Raw genomic sequence first — 10,006 nt, forward strand, 5'->3', positions numbered from 1 at the left:
TCCGTCGGTGGAGATCTCAGTTTTTTTTTTAAAACTAGGGTTTCGGACGGGGGAAGAAGATCCGAATGGAGGGGGTATTTATAGGCGTAAGTGGAGCTAGGAGAGTCCAAATGAGGTGCGGTTTTCGCCCACACGATCATGATCGAACGCTCTAGGACATGGAGCAGAGTTAGGTGGGTTTTGGGCCAAATTTGGGGGGTGTTGGGCTACAACACACACGAGGCCTTTCTAGTCCCTCGGTTAACCGTTGGGGCATCAAGCGAAGTCCAAATGATACGAAACTTGACAGGCGGTCTGCCGGTAGTAAACCAAGGCCGCATGACAAGTCTCGGTCCACTCCGGAAATGTTTAGACCCCACACACAAAAGAAGACTAGAAATGACCACCGGAGGAGAACGAAGCGCCGGAATGCAAAACGGACAACGGGGAAAATGCTCGAATGCATGAGATGAACATGTATGCAAATGCAATGCACGAGATGGCATGATAAGAGATGCACGAAAAAGAAAAATAACACACGGAGACAAAGACCCAAACCCGAGAAATAAATATAACTTAGCGCCGGAGACGGCAAGAGTTGGATACAAATATGGAAAGTATGCCTGGGGCGGGCGGCGGCGTCCGGGGCGGCGCCGGCCGGCCTCCTCTCCCTCACCCCGGCCTCCTCTTCCCCCACTCCGGCCGGCACCGACGAGCTCCGGCGCTGGTCATCCTCGGGAAACGCGCCGGTGAACAGTACCCGCGAGATCCCGATCTGGATCTGAGTTTTCGGTTGACTTCTCTCCCCCGAAACCCTAATTTTCGTGCATTCTTTGACTGCTTGTATCTCCGCAACCGTAGCTCCGTTTTGGGCGTATGATATACCAAAATCTTCGCCTCGACATGTACATCATTTCATTCCATTGCGTCATTTGCATTTGTGGTCATCTTGATACCCAAAATTCTGTTAGAAGGAGGCTTCGTGAGTTAAATTGCAGATCCGTTAGATCATCATGCACTTTTGTCATTTTTGTCATGCTTAATTCGTGCATGATATGCCTGTGCCCCTTTGGGATGAATTGTGAAGCATTTTGTCTCCTTTCCAGAGGTGCCAGCCATGCATTTTTAGGATGTGTGTGTTGTCTTGTGCAAGCTTGCGAAGAGAGGTACCTGAGATTGCAGATTTCAGGGACTTAGTGATTTTCACCAAGTCTGGGATATTTTAGTTCATGATGCTATATGTCCAGCTTGTTTCCTAATGATCCGTGCCTCTTTTGAGGATGATCAGTAAGGGAGTTTTGATATTTATGTTATGATCTATCCATCCATGTCTTTGTTTACATATGTGGAGTGCTCTAGGTTGACTCAATCGAGCTCAACTTTTGCTTCGTTGTTAATCTGGGCAGATCGGCAACTCGTTTGCGATTTCGCCGAGGCTACCGTTAGTCTTCCATGCATGCTATGCCTTCGTTCTTGCCATGTGTAGCTAGCACTTTGTGCCTTCTTGCTGGTTATATGCTTTCCTTGCCATGACTTGCACTGTAGTGAGTGCATCGAGCTCGTTTACATGCCTTCGTGGGTTAAATTTCAGCATGTCTCAGTTTTCACTAAGTCTGAAAACTGATTGTGTTCGAGCAATGTTCGTGAGCTCGGTAGAGTATTTTGTGAACCCTTTTGGCCCCAGGTCACTTTGGGTGTTTTTTTAAGCTTGTTGGGTAGCTCCATGCCATGTTCTTACTTGTCATGTTCAGGTTTTCTATCATGTTGTTTTGCTGCTCCGAAGAGAGCATCGTGATCTGAAATTTCAGACTAGTGTTAATTTCACTAAGTCTGAAATCTGTTTTGCATTTGCGTTTTAGCCATGCTTGTTTGAACCTCTTAATAGATGAATTTGCCTATGGCTCAGTGCTAGTGTTTTGTCAACCATCTTGTGTACATCACTGCCATGTATTTTTTTTCATGTTTGGTGGCTGTAGCATGTTCATTTCGTCGCATTTAGATGCCTACTTGCTGTTAATCGCAGACCGGTGTCATGTCTTAAAACGCTTGCCATTTCCAACCCGTAGCTCCGATTCCAATGATCTTTATATCGTTTTCAAGCGATTTCATCCCCTCTATCCAGTGGCACACTTGGTTTTCCAAGTTGATGCCAGGTTCGTGCATTTCCTGTCATATCTTGCATTTTGCATCCCGCATCGCATCCCGCATAGCATATCGTCATTTCATCATATTGCTTGGTCTTGCCCGTGGTTGATTGTATCCTTCTTGCTTGTTTGTCTTGTTGGATAGAGCCGGGAGACGAGTTCACTACCGAGGAGCCCGTTGAGTTCGCTTGTGAGGATCCAGTCAACTCTGACAACTGTGCAGGCAAGATGATCATACCCTCGAAATCACTACTATCTTTGCTATGCTAGTTTGCTCGCTCTTTTGCTATGCCACTGCTACGATGCCTACCTTTTGCTTGTCAGCCTCCCAATTGCCATGTTGAACCTCTAACCCACCATTGTCCCAGCAAACCGTTGATTGGCTATGTTACCGCTTTGCTCAGCCCTTCGTATAGCGTTGTTAGCTGCAGGTGAAGATTGGAGCCGTTCCTTGTAGAAACATTTATTTACTTGTTGGGATATCATTATATTGCTATGTTATCTTAATGCATCTATATACTTGGTAAAGGGTGGAAGGCTCGGCCTCTCGCCTAGTGTTTTGTTCCACTCTTGCCGCCCTAGTTTCCGTCATATCGGTGTTATGTTCCCGGATTGTTGCGTCCCTTACGCGGTTGGGTTATAATGGGAACCCCTTGATAGTTCGCCTTGATTAAAGATTTTCCAGCAATGCCCAACATTGGTTTTACCATTTGCCACCTAGCCTCTTTTTCCCTTGGGTTTCCGGAGCCCGAGGGTCATCGTATTTTAGCCCCCCTTGGGCCAGTGCTCCCTCTGAGTGTTGGTCCGAACTGAGCTGCCTGCGGGGCCACCTCGGGGAAACTTGAGGGTTGGTTTTACTCGTAGCTAGTCTCATCTGAGTGTGCCCTGAGAAAGAGATATGTGCAGCTCCTATCGGGATTTGTCGGCACATTCGGGCGGTGTTGCTGGACTTGTTTTAACCTGTCGAATCATCTTGTTGTACCAAGATACCGAGTCTGATCGGTGTGACTTGGGTGGAGGTCTATTCCTTCGTTGACCGTGAGAGCTTGTCATGGGCTAAGTTGGGACTCCCCTGCAGGGATTGATCTTTCGAAAGCCGTGCCCGCGGTTATGGGCAGATGGGAATTTGTTAATGTCCGGTTGTAGATGACTTGAACTAAACTTAATTAATATGAATCAACCGTGTGTGTTACCGTGATGGCCCCTTCTCGGCGGAGTCCGGGAAATGGACACGGTGTTGGAGTTATGCTTGCGCAGGATGTTCCTTTAGCTTCTCGCTCGTGCTTCGCCTTCTCTTCTCGCTCTCTTTTGCGTATAAGTTAGCCACCACATATGCTAGTCGCTTGCTGCAGCTCCACATATATTTGCCTTATCCATTCCCATGAGCTTAAATAGTTTTGATCGCGTGGGTGTGAGATTGCTGAGTCCCTGTGGCTCACAGATACTACAACTCCAGATGCAGGTCCAGGTGATTCCGCTCCAGGTGACGAGTACGAGCTCAAGTGGGAGTTCGACGAGGACTCTCAGCGTTACTACGTATCTTTTCCGGATGATCAGTAGTGGTGCCTAGTTGGGGTTATCGATTCAGGACCTTGTCGCATGTTGGGTTCTTTTCTATTTTGGCGCCGTAGTCGGGCCATGAGTGTTTGTTTGATGGATGTTATTTATGTACTCTGATGTGACGTGGCGAGTGTAAGCCAACTATGTTATCTCCCCCTTTTATTATACATTACATGGGATGTTGTAATGATTGCCTGACTTGCGACATTGCTTTCAATGCGGTTATGCCTCTAAGTCGTGCCTCGACACGTGGGAGCTATAGCCGCATCGAGGGCGTGACAAGTTGGTATCAGAGCCTTCCCCGACCTTAGGAGTCCCCATTGCTTGATCGTTTTTAGCAGCCGAGTTGTGTCTAGAAAAATGTTTTGAGTCCTTAGGAATTATATATCGGAGAGTTAGGAATTCTTTTTACTTCCCAGTCTCCACATCGCTCTGGTAAGGCATCCTGACGTAGAGTTTTGACTCTTCTCTTCTCAAATTTCACAAAAAAAAAATTTAGGATCACGCGAGTATTTTGGTTTTGTTCCGATGGTTTGTGACGAGAACATTGTTCTTGGTGCCTCCTGTCTTTAGGGGTTGTGGCAGTGTCCCGAGGAGTTGAGCTCCGAGGTGTTGTCGTCACAATTTTATCGTTGCAATTCTGGTATACTTGAGATATGTGCGCGACATCGGAAATCTCCTTTATGCAGTTCGTTGGTGAGATAACCTCGACGCCACCCAGTACTGGGGCGGGAGTTCGGGAGTATCGCCATAACTTGTATAACGGATGCTTTTCGAAGGTTGAGGTAGATGGTTTCCGAAGTTTTCCTGGTTATGTGTTGAAGGATGGATACAACTGGATGTAGGATTTGCTAGTTTGGGTGAGATATTGTGCTTCCCCTGTATTCCCAACACCTGATTGCATAACCGGAAAGGTTCGGGAGTTTCATAGGTGGGAATTCTAGTAGCTCTAGTTCTTCTCCCACGGATATTGGTTTGAGATTGGGATTTCTTACCGATCATTCGTTCTTGATCCGTACCTTGTTGAATTATTTCTCTTCCTTAATTCTTCGTGGCTTCTCAATTTATGGATATGTGACCATTTGAAGAGGAATGCATTCGTTCATTTTGTTCGGATGTGAAGACTATATGTTGCAATTTTCATTCCGTTGGATTCAGCTTCTTTATTGTTGTCTATCAATGTGCTAATGGTGGTCAACCTGTTCAGGATGGCTCCTCCAACGCGCACGACTCCGAATCCTGATCCGCCTCCGCCCCCGCCTCCTCCGGAAGCATGGCAAGCTGTGATGGCCGCAACCAATGCAAATACACAGTTGATCATGCAAATCCTCCAAGAGCGCAATCAAGGCAGTCAAGGGAATCAAGGCCATAATCAGCACCACTTTGCTACACTGAACCAGTTCCTTGCTAATGGCCCAAAGACGTTGAGCGGTTGTGTTGAGGCTACCGATGCTGACGATTGGCTAGTGGATCTGGGCAAGCATTTTGAATGCAGCAACGTCAGGCCTGAAGATTTCGTCAAGTTCGCTTCTTTCCAGCTCAAAGATCAGGCTGCAGAGTGGTTCCAGCAGTACAAGGATTCCAGAGGTGGACGTGTTATCACTTGGGACGATTTCCGTCAAGATTTCCGCGCTCATCACATCCCTCAAAGTGTGGTTGAGAGTAAGCGTCAGGAATTCCGCAATCTGAAGCAAGGCTCTTTGTCTGTCTATGACTACAACAAGCTGTTCCAGAAGCTCGCCCGTTTTGCCAAGCAGGATGTTCCTGATGAGAAGAGCATGATCTATCAGTTCAGGGGTGGTCTTCGTGACGAAATTCAGCTCGCTCTTGTCCTCTTTGAGCCGTTGAGATACGATGAGTTCTATAACATGGCACTGAAGCAAGAAGCTGCTCAGATGAGATGTGATGCTTCCAGGAAGCGTGCCAGAGATGTTACTCCTTCTTCCTCTACTCAAGTGGTCAAGCAGCAGAAGTATTGGCTTCCTCCTCCTCCGTTTCGTCAGCCGTATCAGCAGAAGAGCAAAGGTGGCAGTGGTTTCTCCCACCCACCCAACCCAGGCTTTCAGAACAAGTCCTCGTCTCAAGCGCCAAGATCGAGTGCTCCGTATCACCGTCCGCTTTCAGAGGTCACCTGCAACAAGTGCCAACAGAAGGGTCACTATGCCAACAAGTGTACCAACCATAGGCGTCTTCCTCCTCCTCCTCCTGTCAGATCGGCAAGTACAGTTGTGGTCAAGCATAATCCCAAGTACGCCAATGTCAATTTGATGAATGCAGCCCAGGCAGAGGACTCGTCAGATGTGATCATGGGTAACCTTCTTGTTAATGATATTCCTGCAAAAGTTCTTTTTGACTCTGGTGCATCGCATTCCTTCATGTCATTTCCATTTGCATCGGAGAACAATTTTAGCACTAAGGCATTACCTAGAGCTATGCAAGTCGTCTCTCCAGCTAAGCGACTGAGTTCTAGTATGGAGGTGCCGGATATTTCAATCTTGATGGGTGATTTCAAGTTTCTTGCTTCTCCAATGGTTCTTGGAAACTCGGATATCGATCTTATTCTCGGGATGGACTGGCTCTCTAAGCATAAAGCTCGGCTTGATTGTGCAACCAGGCAGATTCAACTGACTCATTCGTCTGAGGATGTCATTGTCTTTGCCGCTCGGGATAATACCATCCGGTTGTTTTCTCTCAATGAGAAGGGTGAATTGGATGCTATTTCGCAAATTCCGGTTGTTTGTGAGTATCAAGACGTTTTTCCAGAAGAGCTCCCAGGAATGCCTCCAAACCGGCCGGTTGAATTCGTTATTGAACTTGAGCCTGGCACGGAACCTGTGTGCAAACGTCCTTACAAGCTCGGCCCCGAAGAGTTGAAGGAGTTGAAGAAACAACTCGATGAGCAAGAAAGATTGGGTCTCATTTGGCCTAGTACTTCTCCGTGGGGTTGTGGTGTTCTTTTTGTGAAGAAGAAGGATGGATCGAGTCGACTTTGTGTTGATTACCGTCCAGTAAACAAGAAGACCATCAAGAACAAATACCCACTTCCCAACATCAATGAGCTGTTCGAACAACTCAAGGGTGCTCAAGTATTCTCCAAGCTCGATCTCCATATGGGTTATCATCAGATTCGTATTCGTGAGCAAGATATTCCCAAGACGGCGTTCAGAACAAGCTTTGGTTCATATGAATACACCGTCATGTCTTTTGGCCTCGCCAACGCTCCTCCGACGTTCTCTCGCATGATGAACTTCATCTTCAACCCCTACACCAATGAATTCGTTTTGGTCTATCTCGACGACATTCTGGTTTTCTCGAAGAACAAGGAAGATCATGCCAAGCACTTGCGTTTGGTTCTTGACAAGCTCAGAGAACATCAGTTCTACGCCAAGTTCTCCAAGTGTGAATTTTGGCTCGATGAGGTTCTTTATCTTGGTCATATCATCTCTGCCAAGGGCATTTCCGTGAATCCTGAGAAGGTGTCTGCAATTGTGAATTGGGAACCTCCTCAGAACATGAAGCAACTCCGCAGTTTCCTCGGTCTCGCAAGCTATTGCAGAAGATTCGTTGAAAACTTTTCTAAGATCGCCAAGCCTCTCTCAAATCTTCTTCAGAAGCACGTCAAGTACATTTGGTCTCCGGAGTGTGATATTGCTTTCAACACTTTGAAAGAGAAATTGATCACTACTCCAGTTCTGACTCCGCCTGATGAAACCAAGCCGTACGAGGTCTTTTGTGATGCCTCTCTCCAAGGTCTCGGTGCTGTACTGATGCAAGAGAAGAAAGTTGTTGCTTATACCTCTCGCCAGTTGAAACCTAATGAGAAGAACTACCCCACTCATGATCTCGAGTTGGCGGCAGTTGTGCACGCTTTGTTGACTTGGAGACATCTTCTATTGGGAAGGAAAGTGGATATTTTCACTGATCACAAGAGTCTCAAGTACATCTTCACTCAGCCTAATCTCAACCTCAGGCAGACTCGATGGGTCGAAATGATTCAAGAGTACAATCCGAGTATCGAGTATACTCCAGGCAAGGCTAATGTGATTGCTGACGCTTTGAACAGAAAAGCATATTGCAACAGTCTGATTCTCAAGCCTTATCAACCCGAGCTTTGTGAAGCTTTCCGCAAGCTTAATCTGCAAGTTGTTCCTCAAGGTTTCCTCGCCAACCTTCAAGTTTCTCCTACCTTGGAAGACCAGATTCGCCAAGCCCAACTTCTTGATGCTATGGTGAAGAAGGTGAAGATTGGTATTGCAAAGAGTCAGTCCAAGTACAAGTGCTACCGACTTGATGACAAGGACACTCTCTTCTTCGAGGATCGAATTGTTGTGCCCAAAGGTGAACTTCGTAAGGTGATCATGAACGAGGCTCACAACTCTCTCCTCTCCATCCACCCTGGTAGTACGAAGATGTATCAGGATCTCAAGCAAACTTATTGGTGGACTCGAATGAAGCGCGAGATCGCTCAATTCGTGAACGAGTGTGATGTCTGCAGAAGAGTGAAGGCAGAACACCAAAGGCCAGCAGGTCTCCTCCAACCTCTTGCCATTCCAGAATGGAAGTTTGACCACATTGAAATGGACTTCGTGACTGGGTTTCCAAAGTCCAAGAGTGGCAATGATGCTATCTTCGTTGTCATCGACAAGCTCACCAAAGTGGCTCACTTTCTGCCTATCAAAGAGTCAATCACTGCAGCTCAATTGGCGGAACTCTATACCTCTCGCATTGTCTCTCTGCACGGTATTCCTCAAGTGATATCTTCAGACCGTGGCAGCATCTTTACCTCCAAGTTTTGGGATTCTTTTCAGAAGGCCATGGGCACCAACATCCGCTTCAGCACAGCTTTCCATCCTCAAACAAGCGGTCAAGTCGAGCGTGTCAATCAGATTCTCGAAGACATGCTCAGGGCTTGTGTGATTTCTTTCGGCATGAAGTGGGAGGATTGTCTTCCTTATGCTGAATTCTCATACAACAACAGCTTTCAAGCAAGTTCGGGCAAGGCCCCCTTTGAAATTCTATATGGCAGGAAGTGCCGTACCCCTCTCAACTGGTCTGAAACCGGTGAACGTCAGCTGCTGGGTAATGACTTAATCACAGAAGCAGAAGAAATGTGCAAAGTCATTCGTGATAACCTCAAAGCAGCCCAGTCCCGCCAGAATAGCTACTATGATAGTAAGCACCGTGATCTGGCTTTCGAGATCGGAGGTCACGTTTACCTCCGCGTCTCTCCCATGAAAGGTACTCGTCGCTTCGGTATCAAAGGGAAGCTTGCCCCTAGATACGTGGGACCTTTCAAGATTGTCAGCAAGAGAGGCGACCTCGCCTATCAACTCGAGCTTCCTTCAAACTTTGCAAATGTTCATGATGTGTTCCATGTCTCTCAACTTCGAAAGTGCTTCAAGACTCCTGACCGCACCGTCAACTTCGAGGACATTGAGCTCCAAGAAGATCTCTCTTATCGTGAGCACCCAGTTGCTATTCTTGAAGAGACTGAACGCAAGACTCGCAACAAGTCAATTAAATTTCTCAAAGTCAAGTGGTCACACCATTCCGACCGTGAAGCTACCTGGGAACGCGAGGATCACCTCCGTTCTGAGTACCCAGAGTTCTTTCAGTCCTAGATCTCGGGACGAGATCTTTTCGTAGTGGTGGAGTGTTGTAACGCCCCAGGCATACTTTCCATATTTGTATCCAACTCTTGCCGTCTCCGGCGCTAAGTTATATTTATTTCTCAGGTTTGGGTCTTTGTCTCCGTGTGTTGTTTTTCTTTTTCGTGCATCTCTTATCATGCCATCTCGTGCATTGCATTTGCATACATGTTCATCTCATGCATTCGAGCATTTTCCCCGTTGTCCGTTTTGCATTCCGGCGCTTCGTTCTCCTCCGGTGGTCATTTCTAGTCTTCTTTTGTGTGGGGGGTCTAAACATTTCCGGATTGGACCGAGACTTGTCATGCGGCCTTGGTTTACTACCGGCAGACCGCCTGTCAAGTTTCGTATCATTTGGACTTCGTTTGATGCCCCAACGGTTAACCGAGGGACCAGAAAGGCCTCGTGTGTGTTGCAGCCCAACACCCCCCAAATTTGGCCCAAAACCCACCTAACTCTGCTCCATGTCCTAGAGCGTTCGATCACGATCGTGTGGGCGAAAACCGCACCTCTTTTGGACTCTCCTAGCTCCACTTACGCCTATAAATACCCCCTCCATTCGGATCTTCTTCCCCCGTCCGAAACCCTAGTTTTAAAAAAAAACTGAGATCTCCACCGACGGACGTGTCCGCCCCCGGCCGGACAGCGTCACCGCCACCGCACCGGCCGCCGCCG

The sequence above is a fragment of the Triticum dicoccoides genome, chromosome 5A, assembly GCF_002162155.2.
Source record: "Triticum dicoccoides isolate Atlit2015 ecotype Zavitan chromosome 5A, WEW_v2.0, whole genome shotgun sequence".
Classification (NCBI taxonomy): Eukaryota; Viridiplantae; Streptophyta; class Magnoliopsida; order Poales; family Poaceae; genus Triticum; species Triticum dicoccoides.